This window comes from Magnolia sinica, chromosome 19 (assembly GCF_029962835.1).
Source record: "Magnolia sinica isolate HGM2019 chromosome 19, MsV1, whole genome shotgun sequence".
In the NCBI taxonomy this organism is placed as follows: Eukaryota; Viridiplantae; Streptophyta; class Magnoliopsida; order Magnoliales; family Magnoliaceae; genus Magnolia; species Magnolia sinica.
Window position 1 is genome coordinate 31562672 of NC_080591.1, and position 16822 is coordinate 31579493.

Genomic DNA, 16822 nt, shown 5'->3' on the forward strand with positions numbered 1-16822 from the left:
TATCTCCAATGCGTTACAAGGTAGAAATAAACTCTAGGGGTTTTCCAAAGAGGTTCATTAGTTTTTGCCACCTCTGCGACATCCTTGATAAAGGGATAGATGTTGTGAAGGAGAGGAGAATAATAAAAATATTTGATCCCTTTTTCAAAGATTTCCTTCATGATGATCATCGACTGTGAAAGAAACATGGTATAGGTTATGGAAGTTGAGGCCTGTTGTTGAGCGAAAGTCGAAGGTACGATGTAAAGCTGGAATGCATGATGTTTTTATAAGCGGTACTAGGAGTAATAAATGTTTGCATTGGATAGGGTACGATGGTTCGAATTTCTGAGTTAAGCGATGCGGCTCCGGTTCAAATCCTAAAAGGTCGGAATACGCAACAGAAATAAGTATGATTTCTTCGGAAAGCAGCGCACAAATCCCCATTCACCTTGGTCTAGTCAACAAATAACTAAAAAAAAAAAAAACTAAGTGTTGAGCAACTAAGCTTTAAAGAAAAATATGGTCGACAAGGCACATCGACAAGTGAGTCTACATCATAACTTGATATATGTAACATCCCAAAATTTTTATGACCAGAGTTTATACTCGTGCTCGAGAAAACTGGATATTAATAATTGAATAAATTGGATGCTTTAAAAATCATATCTTTTTTTTTAATATTTAGATTACATTACATTCATGAAGGTAACCATTCAGAAGAATAAAATCGATTGCATTTATTATTTCATTAGAGTAAAAGAGATTAACAATTTATCAAATGTCCTCTTAATGGGAGCTTATTACATTATCGAGTTTGCAATGGAAATATAAATAAAACTAAATAACAAAACTATCTTCTTATTCATTCAGTGTAATCTTCCATAGGGAGATGGTCCTCTGAGTCTTCAATCTGTGCATTACATGTATCATCTGTACGGTTGGAGAGGGTCAACGCCCTGCTCATAGTAATGGTTATCCTTTAAGATTAGAAATAAATTCAAGAAATTCATAAAAGTAAAGTAAGGGTTTTGATACGTCTCATACTCCACCACTATGAGAGGTATCAGTATACACAACCAATATATATATGAATGCATGCTTAGCAAAGTGTGTGCGGCTCATCATACGTAATGGTCATCACAATGTGGAATATAATTCATAAAAAACCCGACTAGCCCCGCATCCCATAACTACGAAAATTTGGCGGTGTGTTTAATGCTACCGTGGATTTACGTGAATACCTTGAGGCAGCATAGCATATGAGTTAGATGAATTATGTGACACGATTTGTTTATGAAGAAACTTTTTGCGACATCTAATCTCGAAAGTGATGTAACACGCATTGTGAATTACTTACATCGATTTGTGCACCACTATCCAAACCCAAGGAATTACGTGTCAACCAAGAGGGTCACTACTCAGAGCGCATTACATCCACGATAAATATTTGAATCACTAATTATGATACCTCTAACACATCACTTTCACCAAAGAAGAAATAAATTAAATTATATGAATTTTTAAATTTTAAGACACATGCCCAAGCCTTAAAGGTAGATAGTATAAGGTTAACAAATAAGGATGAGAGTAGTAATGACTAACTCAATAAAGAGGAGAGTAGTAATGGTTAACTCAACAAAGAGGAGAGTAGTAATGGCTAACTCAACAAAATTGATAAAGGCAATGACAAGGCTTGTATCCATTGCCCCATATAAAATAATAAAGATCACTCATAATTAAAATCATATCATCATTCCCAAAGGGTAAATAATTGTTGGTAGTAAATTAAACAATTGCAGGTAGAAAATCATAATAACGTGAAAGCATGTAAAAGGGCAAGATAAATCATATCAACTCAAATTAACGTGAGCTTAATGAAATCCATCACCTTAGCCTTAGATCTAAACTCCAGGTAGATATCCATATAGGAAAGCTTTTACATGAATCATGACACCGCTTGAGCAAGAGGGAGATACCAGACGTTTAGAGAAGGAAACAGATGATGGACGTATGGGCTTTTCTTTATCTTTCTTTCTTTTTATTTATCTTTCTCTCTCTTTCTTTTTCTATTTCTCTTTTTCTTTTTCTCTCTTTGGATGTTTGAGAGGTGGGTGTGTGAGTGAAGAGGGGAACGCACACTCCTTTTATAAAGGAGTGGGCCTGTGAGAAGGGTGTGTTTCACAATCCACTTGAATTAGGTTTCTCTAATTTTCTATTTTCTGACGATCTTTCTTTAAATCTAATTTTTCATTGTGTCAGAGTGGTCGAATAGGGCTGGGGTATATGATTTTCTTGGTGATCCAAAATTTAAATTAACCTATCTTGAAAATTCTCCTAACGGGTGTCAAAATGAACTTGATCTCAATTAAAGGTCCACACTTAACGATTAGAGCCCAATTTTAGGAGGAATGTATAGTCAAGGTAGGCAAACGGTTGGACAAAATTGAGTGGTTAATTGATTGTAGAAAAAGCCTAAATCTAAAATTTCACCTTTTGTATCAAAAGGAAATAACTGACTTCAACCTTCAACGGTGTAAAATCATAGATCGGGGCCTAAATTTGGTATAACCTCATAATCATATGAGACTAAAGTGTGGTCCAAATTTGAGTTGCGATGGACGGAAGAAAGTGGTTAAATCGAAAGATCCAGATTTATAAAGAGTTAATAAGCCTTAAAATGATAACTTCGCACTTAAGAAAAAACCTACCAAAGTAGGGTCTTCATATTTCTCACTTGGTTCATATGATGGGAAATCCAAGTCATTCATATGAAGGGTAATATCCTATTACGACTACCCACGAGGTTTCTTCACTCGATGGACACCAAAATTAACGATTAAGGGGTTGATTCGTCAATTGGGTCACTTTTATAATGATCTAAGGTCTAAAATTTGACATGTATGGTTAATTTATGATACATATGCATAATATAAAATTTCATATCAAACGGATCATGGGAACCATGTGATCTAGAATTCAAGGTCTGGGTTAATAACATATTCGTAATTATTGCTGATATGAGAGTTTTGATAAATCTAATGGTTCTACATGGTTATAGGCATGTTTCTAAGTAATTCTTATAAAAGAACTTATATCTAAATCATTATGAATAAAGAGTTATTCACCAAATTTATTAGGGAATGTACATATATCAAACCACACAATAAATGGCTAGATGGCATATTTAAAATAGGAAAACTTGATGATTAGTAATCTAATTACGTATGTAAGTGGTAGTACGGTCAATTTTGTAAACGGATGAACACAAGTGAATTTTTGGAGTGATCAATAGGTAGAATATGTATACCGTTAGATTCAAGTGACTTGTTCACATAGGTAAGTTTTTCAAATTGTAGTTCTGATAGTGGGTAAGGCATATTCCTAAGTAGTGAATAAGATGAATGGATCAGAATCTCGATTTGATATGTATATGAGTAAATGCAGATATCTAGTTAGTTTACTATGATTGGGTGCTCCAAACTCAAAGTGGACGGTCATATATCTTTACCTATTAGTGGATAGTTGACTGAATGGTTGGTTATGATAGACAAGTGGGAATACTTGGGTATATGATAATCCTATCTCAAAATCAACAGTCAAATGACTTGATCTATTGATAAAGATTATTTTCAACGGTCAGATTCGTATTGGAGAATAGATGTAAGGTTAGGATAGCTAGATGAGTATCATACACATGTACATAATAAATTAAATTTCATGGTAATACTCGAGAGCTTTCAATACTCAGGTACTGAAAAGTTTGGGGTGTTACAATATCGGTCAAAGGCAATCATTCACCGAGCCCTTTGCCATAGTAGCGGGAAGTTTTAGTTGGCCGATCGCTCCGAATATCTTGAGCCATGACCAATAGAGGTGGTGAGATGGATATGTGATATCCCAGAAGAACAATTCAATAAAGAACATGCCTTTCTACGATGTAAAGCAAAATAAATGTTGATGAGTATGTGAAAAGTACAAAATTCTTCGAACTCCTGGAGGAATTGTTGTTTCTCAGCCTCAACTTGTTCCTGCTCGATTTCCAATCAGCTGCTTTCTCGATAAGAATGGGCAGAAGGTGTAGGAGTTGGTCAATGCGGTTGTCATGAGTAGAGACTCGGTGCTCGGCCTCTCTTTTCCCAGCCACGCTCATCTTCTACCAAGCTTGGTAGGTGGTAATTTATGAATCGAGAAAATAGAAGAGATCCTCAGGAACAATTGGGTCCTTGGGAGCGAAGGAATGCACTTTCTCCTTCATGTCCTCCAACAGCCTAGTGTGTTGTGCCCATAACATGGCAAGCATAGTATAGTTGAACTGATGAATTTGGTTCCACCGAAATTGGTTTGTCCAGGCCAATTTATAAGCTTCATTGACTACCAGTGAATCCTCCCTGGCTGTTGCTTGTTATCAGAGATATCCAGTGAGCTACTTGGACTTGAAGACGAGTTAGAAGTAGCTATTCCCAATAAAATATAGGCGCTTCAGTGTTTGCAGAAGGTCTTCCAACATAACATTTGATTCAGCTGCTTCTGAAGCCTTTCTAACGAAGTAATTGACATCAAAGATCACTGAAGACCGACTGAAGTCGACGAAACCCCAGTCAAAATTTTCCATTAGATAGTTATGCAAGCCGTTGTGGAGGTAAGAGGAACTGGAGTTAGGAGCCATGGTTATAAGAGCAGGGGGTTAAAAAGTTTTATCGATGTTAGTATGAGTTCGGGATGGGGTCTGAGGCAGCTTTAATAGGCAACTACGAAGCCCACGTTCAATGCAATTATGGCAGGCAAGGGCATTTTGTGTTTCAAGAAAATAGATATGTGCAGCCTTCTGGCTTTCATTTTGGATAATCATGCATGACCTCTTGAATTCTGGATTCCACATCATCAGTGGGTTATGAAGAAAAGAAAAAAGAAAAAAGAAAAAAAAAGTAAGGCGATCGATGATAAAAAGACGGCCCGACAACCAATTTTATTGATAATGGTTATAATACAAAGATTGGTAATTACAAGTCAAAGGAAGAAAATTGTTGAATCGATGTTTCGACCTCTTCCAGTCTACCCTTCATTGTATGTAGAGCATCCGCATGTTTGATAACCGATCAATGAACTCAGCGATGGTTATTGTTTGAATCTTAGCAGATGCAGCCAAGTCCTCAACCATTTTTTTTTGCCAATCACGTTAAGCACTTCTCTCCGCAAAGCTTCTCCTCAGCATTGTCATCTCTGCCTCTAAAGCAATAATCCATAGGCTCATTTCCTCTAACTCGGCATTGGATGTCTTCAATTTCGTGTGGCTGGCTGATAGCTTATTGACAATATCCTTGGCCGCAGCTGTAACACCCCAGTTTTCGAAACCTGAGTATACTACTCATTTTTCGAAATCCCGAGTGTTAACCTTAAAATTTAAAGCCTAAATTTAAACAATCTTGTCAACATTCAGAGTTAGCAGTAATTATTAGCAAAGTAAACCGTGCATTAAGTAAAAGTTTTTCATTCATAACAAAAATTCAAATGTAGTGCCCATATAGGACTCATACAACCAAAATATCAAAAGTACACTAATCTGAAATGGAAATCTATTAACTAATGATGACGCTCAATATGCTTCATTGGGACTTCATCTAGCTTCTTAACTATCTCATCCTTTCTATCAACCAGGTGAATAGCGTTAGCTCACTCTACACCTACATTAACTAATATGTTTTGATAATGTCAATGGCTATCGCAGTGAGGAATACCCTCTAAGATTATACACTCAATATTCATAACCAATTATATTTCATAAGACATAGAAAGAGATATATTTAATAATGAAATTTCAACTTATGATCATATACACAAAGAATATAACCAACCAACATGAGTTCACTATTAAGAGATGTAGTAGAACCCATAGTACGAATGAACGTATCAAAATAATCAATATAATTAACATGTGACCTTCTGCTTCACCCGGAAATCAGATGACTAGAAAATCAACAAGTGAACTTCCGCTTTACCCAGAAATCATATAAAACTCTATAAGGTTAATAGAAAATTAACAAGTGAACTACAACTTCATCCAGAAATCATATGGAACTCCGCAATGTGATTAGAAAATAAGTAAACTTTAGCTTCACCAGGAAATCACAATATAAGTGAACTACGTAAGGTGAATAAAAAAATCAACACATGAATTATGGCATCACTCGAAAATTATAAAGAACTCCGCCCAATGACTCAGAAATTAGCAAGTTTATACAAAATAAACCATCGAAGCGACAAATGGGCAAATATTTCATCAAAAGATACGATAAAAGGTATTATCCCCAAAAACCACATAGGCGCAAATGATCCACAAGATGTTTTCACAACAAATTTCATTTAATCCATTAGAAAAAATGTCCACTAGTTCGAGGACCTTCAAAATATGATCAAGTAATCATAAGTGGCAAACATCTAATTGATTAATCAATTTTCAACTTTAAATAACATGTAGCAATCAAATCACTCATGCTATTAGAATTAAAAAGACATGTCAATCATTTAACTCAAGAGTCGATTGCAGAGAAGATTAACATATTCGAGTAGTGAAACAAGGAGATTAATGAAGAAGCTCAAGAGGTTCTAAATATAAGAGAATATACGTCATATATAGCAAGATTAATGAAATTAAGTGGAAAGATTAAATGGGGAAACATCACATTTTCAAATTGGATTTCATTACCTTGAATGCAACTCAAGTGAGGGGTTTTGAAATGATTCAATTCCAAATTCTTGAATGGCTCAACCCATCTTAGCTTGATTCGGATACAAGTCGAACACTAATTTGAACTTGCCAATTGGAGGATTATTTGAGATCAACCCTAATTATAAGGAATTAAGAACCTAAAGTCAATAATTCATAACTCAATTGATCCATATTTTAGAGACACACTCAATGACTCACTTACTTACAAAGCCAACTTGACTCAACTTGACACAACTTCGAACCCATCTTGGATTTACATCATCCCGAGGCTATGAGGTTGGAGCGGATTAGACCTGAACCAAACATGTTAGCCCTAGATTAGTATGCAACATAAGAATAGCTTAGGACACTAAATCACCAAATCAGTGATTCGGTGGCGAGCAAGATGTAAAAACCACTAGATACCTCATTTATAAACCGAGTTTCAGCCCCACATAGGAAGATAAATGGTAGTTGATCAAGGTGAGACTTACATTAGTGAGATCAACTATTTGCAACTCAGCGAACCGAGCTGAGTCAACTCACCAAAGCTGCACATGTTACCCCAACTTAGCCCAAATTTGACTGGATTGATACCTTCTGGTCATAGCTTTAACCAGGCAACTTGGTCAGATGAACTAGAATGGCTAGAGCCTTGTCAGGGTGTCTGATTCAGGTGCTAACTCAACGAGTCAACTCGGTGATAGCAGCATCAATGCAGTCGCACATTTGCTCTCTCATTCTTCTTCCTCTTCATCTCCTTTATTTGCTCTCTTTTCTCAAACTTATCTAGTAAGGTCACTGGGCCAAAACTAGACCATCAACCGAGTTGAGCTGGTGCGGCACAAACGTACCGACTTGACTCTCTCTATCTTTCTTCTTCTATTTTCTCCTCTCTCTCTCTCTCTCTCTCTCTCTCTCTCTCTCTCTCACGACCAAACATTGTCTAGATTTGACCGAACCCTCACCCAACTCGACTTTAAATCGAGTTGAGTCAACAATAGTGTGAGGACGTGATCTGACAGCTTCGCCCCTTGACTTCTCCATCTTTCTCCGTAATTCTTCTTTTGGAGTGAGCAAATGCAACTCTGGATTTGAACCAGAGTAAGGCACTTAGCTCCGTATGGGTTGGGTCTGACTCACCTAACTTGACCCACTCTCTAACTGATTCTCAGTTCTTCTCGTTTCTTTTCTCACTGATGATTCTTCTCATTCTCTGATCTTTAAATATCCTTCCCGGCTCTCAGGACGTCCCTAGATAGTTCGAGATGAAGGGGGAGTTGACCTTCCGACTTAGCCAAACTTGCCTGAACTCAGACCATGACTCGGCTCAACCTGGTGCGACGCTCTCACTCTCTCTTGTTTTCTTTTTCTGAAAAGGAAAGCTCTAAAAGGCAGACTCTTATAGGCCGTATTAATCCTATTATAGAGGACTTGAAACCAACTAATTTCTAGATTAGTTATGCCAAGTCGGTTTTGAACCCGATCGCAACACAGTGATATTTCACTGATTCAGATTTACTTGATTAGAATAGCTTATGTGGCTCAGATCAAATGTTAGGAATGCACTTCTAGGTTCCCAACCCACCTAATGGACGTCTTTGATCAAGAAATGGGACCCATCCAAGAAGATGGCTTCTTTCAGTCAAACGGAGAAGATAGTCCCCTGCTAATGGTAAATTATCATCAGATGGTTATCCTTGTGATTCAATGCATATGGGCAGTGTGGATTGATCCAAAGCAACTTGTGGGGCGCTTATTTTGGACAAATATCCTTGATATCTCTATAGTTCACGAGATACTTGGGTGCGGACAGTATTGCGTCAGTCGTCGATATCTCTCACGAGAACTAGAGGTCGTTTTAAGTGGGGTGTTGGTTGCCATAGGACAGATGTTGAGGATTGATTGGAAAGTCTTCTAGAAGTAAACCAATGGTTGGGATTGTGCCAGCACTCGAAACAGAAAAGATTCCTTTCGCACCCAAAATAGAAAAGATTCCTTTCGGTCTCTTTTTGTAGCTACCGAAAACCTAAAAGCGAGGCAACCTTGGACGGCTGGGATTTTATGGATTTAAGGGCTAAGATTGAAGGAGAAGAGTTCCCTCGAATCGCCAACATGTCGTGTTGAAACACGACTTCCATTTTTGAAAACCCCCCTCCCCACCCGCACAGATCTATATGTACCGAATATAGAGCGCTTGAACGAGAGTGGTAATGTGTGGGATGACTTGGGGTTTGATCGGAATAAATTCTAAACCCGATGGACGGTTTAGATCATCCAGATCTGCTGATGATAGTGGGCCCTTGATCACACGAGTGGACGTCGTCTGTTCAAACCAGGTTCGGGCGAGAAAAGAAGAAGAAGAATCTGCTTATTGGGGTGGTATTGGGTCAAACCTGATTTGACTGAGTGTCATGCTCGTTGCATACACAGGCTGTGTATGCACAACTCTAATGTATGGTCCACCTTGATACTTGTAATAGATCAATTTCGTTCATTGGCCTCTATTGGTCCTAATAGGACATTAGTCCAAAAATTGTATAGATCTGAAGCTCGCATGGGCCGCATCTCGAGAAATTCAGATTTCTTTAGCAAAATTTTATTAATTCTCCAGTCGGATAAACTCCAAATTGGAACATCGACGAACTAAAGGATCCCAAGGCTCGTTTAAGTGGAAGTCAATAGAAAAATTAGTGGCTAGATGACCTAATGGTGTGATCAAGTGGTGGTTTGTCAAATCAAATGTTGTGGATCTATGAATGGTGGATCAAGTGACTTAAGTCTCAAAATTGATTTGGTACGACTTAGTCAATCTAACAAAGCGTTGTCTAATGTTTTATCCCAACTGAGTTCCTAGAAATAAGTCTCCTAAGGTTCATTGTGGACCACATGATGATGTGGTGGTCCAACTTGAAATTCAACGGATAGGTGGCTTGATCTATAGATGAAGATTACCCCCAACGGTTAGATTCAAGTTAAAGTGTAGATATACAGTTAAACTAGGTTAAAGTGCCTACACATGTATACATTAGATTTCATTTTCATGGTAACACTCGAGTATTAAAAAGTACGAGGTGTTATAGCAGCAATTTGGGATTCCCCCAGTACATGCTCATTTTCAAAGCGACTAATGATGGTGGAGAGCTCATGCTTCTCTTTAATGTATCCCAAGAAATCCTTAAGGCCTGACAATTAGGCCATGAGACTTATATTTGTACAAGAGAAGGCCCGATATTGATCGATTAGATAAGTGAGTCTATCAATCATCTCAGCCGATGTCGTCCCAGATAATCTTGAATGTACAAGGGTTTAGAGCTCTTCTTTGAGACATTGCAATTCAATCGAGAAAGAAGGTGACTTGTCCACACTAATATTGTCACCAAGAGCTTGTTAGAGGGAGGAGAGAATGTCTTCAACCAGAAGTAAGTCTTCACTGGTTGCAGAGGAGTTCGAGGAGTCATCGAAGATTATCGATGTTGATACAGGAATCAGAAGCGAACTAGGTAAAGGGATATCGGCCGTAAGGGTCTCCTTTATTGCCTTATCATGGACTATCACCTCGGGTGTCACATCCAGTTGTAGATGTTCTTCAATGGTTGAGGGAAGAGACACAACGGTTGGAGGAAGCTGCTGAACAGGAGGAGGAATAGGTTGAGGGGATGATCCTCTGTTCGAGCCCTGAGGAGTGGCACCGAAGAGACCTTCATCTTCATCTTGTTAGTCGACAGCTGTAGGCTGTGTCTGGGGAAGGTCGACCATATATTCAAACTATGTGACAAGATTCATAACTTCGGAGAAGCATGAGAAGGAAGAGACTCCGTGCTGATCATACCCCCAGACTCAATAGTCTATATGTCAAGAATCTCAGGAGCATCGGTCGCTAGTTGGCGTTGTTATAGTGGTTATGGCACAATGATTTGTTTCTCTACGATCGATAGCTCTCAAGTAACTACAAAGGAAGTTAGAGTTAGCAGGAAAGCAAGATAAAAGACGCTGAGTAGTTATACGAGTGAAAATAACTTCCAGCTAAATTAGAACAGACGGCGTAGGTGACAAGTCATCTATCCACAGTTTGAGGATTTTTTATAATCATCACCATTACTCAAGTAGAAGTGTAGAATGGTTGTGGACTAAGGTGATAATGAGTAAGATGTTTTTCATCGAATGGGGTATTGGGATTGTTCAATCTTTCCCTATCCTGCCACCATTCATTCTATCATTTATTATAATGAGCTTCTTGGTCACATTTCATACCTTCCTCGATTTCTTTAAAATAGTCTTCAATGGAGAGCCCTGGTTAACACAATCTTACTTGAGGAAGTACTTGATTGCCATCGTCCCTTGAATGAAATCTACAGCGGCTAATTCAATATGGTCGGTTGAGGAGGTGAGTCAGAGCGTTTGAAAACTAAAGTAGGAGGTTTGAGAGGTGGGCCGAAAGGGGTTTCTAAATCAAGGATCCTTTTTGGAGCTGATGGAGGTGGTCGAGTTGGTAGAGATGTGGGGGGCGATAGGTGCCTTCACCTTAGCTTTTTTGTCACTTTCGATTGAGGAGTTGTCTCAGTTGGTGAAGCTTGTGGATGGGAGATAGTGGTCGATTTGGTCTTCGACTTATTTGGTTTTCAGCTCGGAGTCGTGGCCGATTGAGTTATTTCTCTTTTATTTCCTCGAAGTTCTATAGTAGAAGAAAGATGGGATATAATAACTTGAGGAGACTTATTGATCAACGTTTTATAATGACCCTCCCACCAACTGGTGAAAGTGTCCATTACGTGAGGTTAATTCGGAAAGAAGGGAAGATTGAGAATTAGACTAGCCGATTGAAAAGTAGAATTGAGAGAATGATAGATATTGACCCGATCGGCGATTGACCGAGTGAAGGGAGGTTAGTTACAAGCCATCTATGTAAATGGACAAGGGATGCACTGGACCGGACCAAACTGACGGGTGAGTAGGTTTGGACAATACTGCTCGATTCCAACTTCGGCATACTTGCCAATGTCAATCGTACCTCCATATGGGAGATCCTTGCAGATGAGGTAATTTTCCCAAGAAAGATGGATTTGAGACGCCTCCTGATTGTCTTCATTTTCGTATTGGCTAGTGAACCAAGCTAGGCTGAACTCTTTATCATGAAAGGAATTAAACGACTGACTCCGCTTACCTTTATTCAGAGAACAGAGGGGTCCATATAGATGGAAAATGGATTTCCTGGAGAGAATAAATGACGTGTTCACCATATGAAGAGTAAACAACATCAGAATGTAGGGAAGCATGTACATGGGAATGGTGGAAGTATTCGTAGATCCACATCTGAAGGAGCCATAATGGTCTTCCTCCAAGATATAGACCTTTGGTAGTAATCTCAAAAATACCTATGTATAGGTGGTCGAGTACAAAAGGTGCCAGAGTAAGTTTCCGACCCCATGCAAGCACCTCGGCTAGTTGAACGTACTAGTTTGTGATTTGTAGAGCATTCACACATAATAGATACCTGTAGATCCAGAGCAATAGGAAGGCCATATGTTCTTCATAATCGACCGGGCCTCCACATTTGCGATACGTTTGCATAAAGTAGGAATAGGCCTTGCCAGCCTTATTTGTAAAGTTTTTGAGTTCTTAGTGGGCAGAACTAGGGAAGACGGTCTCGTTCAAAGGAAGAAGTTGAGTCAGCGCTGTAATGTCCAAGATCGTTGGACTCATAAGGCTGCATCTGAAGACGAACATGTTGGTAGATGGGCTTTAAAATGTTGAAGCTGGTGTGAGAAGGGCAAGATTTGATGGATAGTCATGGATAAAAAGTTTAATGCAGTCGTAAATGCCATAATTCCTCCATTTTGCCTCATATTGAGATGAGACACGAGTGAACCAAACATCCCCTTTCGGCAGTGGTATTGGCTAGGATTGGGGATTCTTTAGAGCATTGGTGGGTTTGGGGATCGATCCAGACTGAATCAACAAAGTCGCACCCGGACAGATGGGAAACACGGGATCCATCATACTAATTTCGCCAGCATCAATCATAGAAGAGATCACTGGTCCCATACAATTAGAGTTAGGCATTGGAGCATCGATCACAGGAGAGAATGTTGGTCACATACAATTAGAGCTGGGCATCGGACCGAGTCGGATCGGATTGTGTCCAACTCGACTTGGTCTGGATTCTACATGGCCTAACCCAAACTCGGACCGATCCAATACCGAGTCCGGGTCATCTGACTCGGACCGATCCGAACCCCTGTTGGCCTGAACCGATCCGAGTCCGACTCGGTCAAGAAAACCAAGTCGGATCGGAATGGGCAAGGTTCGAATTGGGCATCAGATTACTTTGCTCATCGTAGTTCATATAATCTTTAAAGACTAACTGATTTTCAAAGAAGAAAATCTGAAAATTATTACCAACTAGATGTATAGCTAAGATCTTGTCAGTGTTTTAAATAGCGTGTAGTGTATAGCGTAGCGTTCGGCCCTCTATAGCGTGTAGTGTAAGCTACATGATACTTTTATTTTTTAATTAAAATAATATAAAAAAGGGATAAAAGAAAAACATGCCTATAATCAGGGGCCATTTCCATGCAAAATACGTCTATAGGTGGGCCATTTCCATGAAAAGCACTAAACAAGTGGCCGTACACAACCAATGCTTGTCAAACAAGCTTATTCTACAAAATCGGCATCCCCAAGAGGGAGAAATATGAAGGAAAAAAAGAAGCAACTAAACAGGGAAGAAAATGAAAAAAAAAATGGCAACCTAATAGGGAAAAAATGAAAAAAAAAGTTAATGTAACATATATCAATCATTTTATTAATAAAATTAAAATAAATAAACTAAATGACATTAATATTAATAAACATACCTTTAATCTCTTCCAAATCAAGCAAAAGTCGCAAATCGGAAGGCCTACAGCCACACGCACATTAAATTGAGAAAATACTTAGTTCTCCTTTATTATTGATCCAGTGCCTCTGAAACACCACCCATAGGATCCTCTAACATGGCCGATCATACCCCTAAAAACTTGTTTTAAACAAATGTCTAGATTGAAAGAATCGAAAATCCCCCTTTTGGGGCTGGAAGCAACATCGCTGGAGTCAGGCAGGGACTTCAAAACCCTTTTCGAAATATGTTTTAAGTTATAAACTTTTTCTTATTGTGTAAGTCTAATACTAGTTTTAAAACCTAAAGTCTCTCCATCCGTAGACTTTCAAGCCCAAAATCAAATGGTTAGGATTGTCCGATGGGTGTAACTATATAGACGAAGAGTAAACATGATAGGGACCACAATTTGGATGGTCCAGATTGATGTAAAGTACCACCGCGTGTGATGTATAAGAGTCACCATCATTTCCAAAAGAATTGCATGCCTAACACTGTAAATAACTTTAAAGAAAAAGAGAGTTGCTGGTAGCATATGCTACCAACTATGCTACCAACGATACACGCTACGTATGCCGTAGTGTAGGCTACATGTACCGTAGCTTACGCTACATGGGAGGCATGCTACCAAAAACACTGGATCTTATATACACTCTTTATGTTAGCACATGTTCCTGCGGTATTCAAGCCACCACACGCGCGTAGAATTAGCAAACCTTACAAAATAGCCTAGCTTACTACAGAAGGAAGCATTTCGAACTTTCCAGTAGCTTGCTTCATAAGAAACCCCTCCGATTATTATCAGTATAAAAACATGGAAACAATGACTCCAAACGCCACTTTATCATTTCTCTTTTTTAGGTGAAAAGAAAATCCTGGATATCTATGGCTTTTTGTTTGGCTGTTTTCAGTTGCTTTAGATCGCCAGCATGCATAGATGATGGTGAGAAAGATCCGCTGAAGAAATCCAAATCCCAAAAACAAAAATTGCCTCCAACAACATCAATTCCAGTTTCCTACTTCCCCATGAACTCTCATTTCTCTCTCTTGAGCAGGTGGAGAAGAGGGTATTAGAGAAGGAGATTATTGGGTTTTGTAGGGAACCCGATTACTCGCTCCGGATTGGGTCAGATCGGATCGGTTCGGAGATAGACCACTATCCGAACCCGACCCGAAAAATAATCGGATCTGGATGGCCACACTCGATCCGCATTGATCCAGGCTATCGGTTCGGTTCGGAATGGGTTGGATCGGGTCGGATCCACCAGATCGGGTTAGACATGCCCACCTCTACATACAATCATAGTCTTCAATGGGCGATTTGAAGACTATATTGTTGGAATATGTTTTTAGAAAATGACATCAATTACAATAACCACGTCATCTCAATGAAAGAATGGAGAGAAAGATGATGAGGCAGCCATTGTTAGAGTACGAGATTGAAAATAATTAGAATGTTTTGAAGAAGAAAGATGCGTGGGAAGCAAGAATGACAAAGCAACGCCAATATCAGTTGAAGTAATGGAGCATTTATTAGGGCATCATTAAAATTTCACATTATACGATGCAGGTATATGTGTCGTAATGTGTTTAGTTTGTATTTCAAAAAAGGGTGGTTGTGATTGATGTGTAGGGATGTATCGGACAGAAACGATTACCACAATGCTGATGCGTGTATGGAAGGGACTACTGCATTAATGAAGGATCACACGTCGCTTTTACATTTTTTCCAAAGGTGAAGCGACGTGGGGGGTAATGTTCATCCCCATTGTCGTCAATTCCCGCAAAAGTTGATCAAAGCGAGTTACGTACAATCTGGGTGGATTTACGTGATGTATTTGGAGATATACAGAATAATACAAAGAGGATTTTATGATACTACAGCTGTGGCACATTACACGACGCCACAATATTGCTTAAGTAGCCGATGGAAGAGCAATAATGTAGAAGCGCTTACAGGACATATAGCAAGAGTAGAAGTAAAGAAGGCCAAGTGGTACTAAGCGGTTATAGTAACCGTCAGAAAATAGGAATGATCTAGATGATCGAGGTAAGACTGTAAATAACAAAGAAATTTAGCAAAGAAATTTAGTCTCATATCAACCCAAACAAACCCAAACATTCCTTAGTGTAATCACTCTACATTTCTGTCAAGTCAATTACACTTCCTAGTGTAATCTTGTACTTTTTACTTGTTGTTTACATTCCAGACTGTAATGGAGTAATCTAGTAATCTTAATTGTAATTTCGGTCCACGCTCGTATGTTGGATTCATTTTTGCATCCAAAAATGTACTTCGCAGTTGTCCTCCATGATTGATTATAATAATTCCTTTTTCATTTCTCTTTAGAAAAGTCATTTCTTCATATGGAAGGCAATAGTATAATCCATCATCATAGGACCAACCCTTCCCTTCAAATATCACCAAATCATATTTATACATTGATTTAGTAGTTATAGTAGTTAAACAGGCATCCGAATTCATTCAATGTCGATCATATGATGTGGATCTATCTATAGGCGCTTAGGTCATAGTTGTACAATTTGAATTGTGTCGTAAATTCAATTCTATCACGCCAGTGACCAAATTCCCCAGAACAGCTAGGAACACATACCAAACTGCAGCCCGCCGAGCTCAACGTGATAGTACCCGCGTATTTTTTCTCTTAACCGTCCGTTTACGGGCCATTGTGCGGAAGAGTTGGAATATATTCATCTGGGAGCGTATCACCCCAAAGTGGGCCTCACGTGCATATCCTTAATCACAAGCTTGCTAATAAGCACGCTCAACCGTTATTTCCTGCTAAAAAAGTGCCAATTCACAAGTTCTCCACGCATGGGGGATCCAAACCGTTCATCTGATAGACCCGCCTATTAAATCGTGAGAAGAGGTATATTCACCGTCCTTAAAATCACATGAACGGGTGGGATTTTTAAAAAAAGATCAAAGTTGACACGTGCAAATGGCGCTTGATCATCGTGCCGTCAGAAACTAGAACAAGGGAGACTGTCCAAAGGACACGACAGTAAGTGTTGATACAAAAACATGAAATCACTTGGGTACCTCGGGCGAGGTACATACCCAGGTTAATTTCACTAACACGGGAGAAATGATTTAACATGCATAAGATCCATTCCGTCCATCATATACATTACTTTTCCTGGCCCTTGTTATCAAAATTCAGTATCATTGAACACTCAAGTTGATCAGTCCACTAAAATTATATCTAAAACCATTAAATTCATTTTTCATGGCC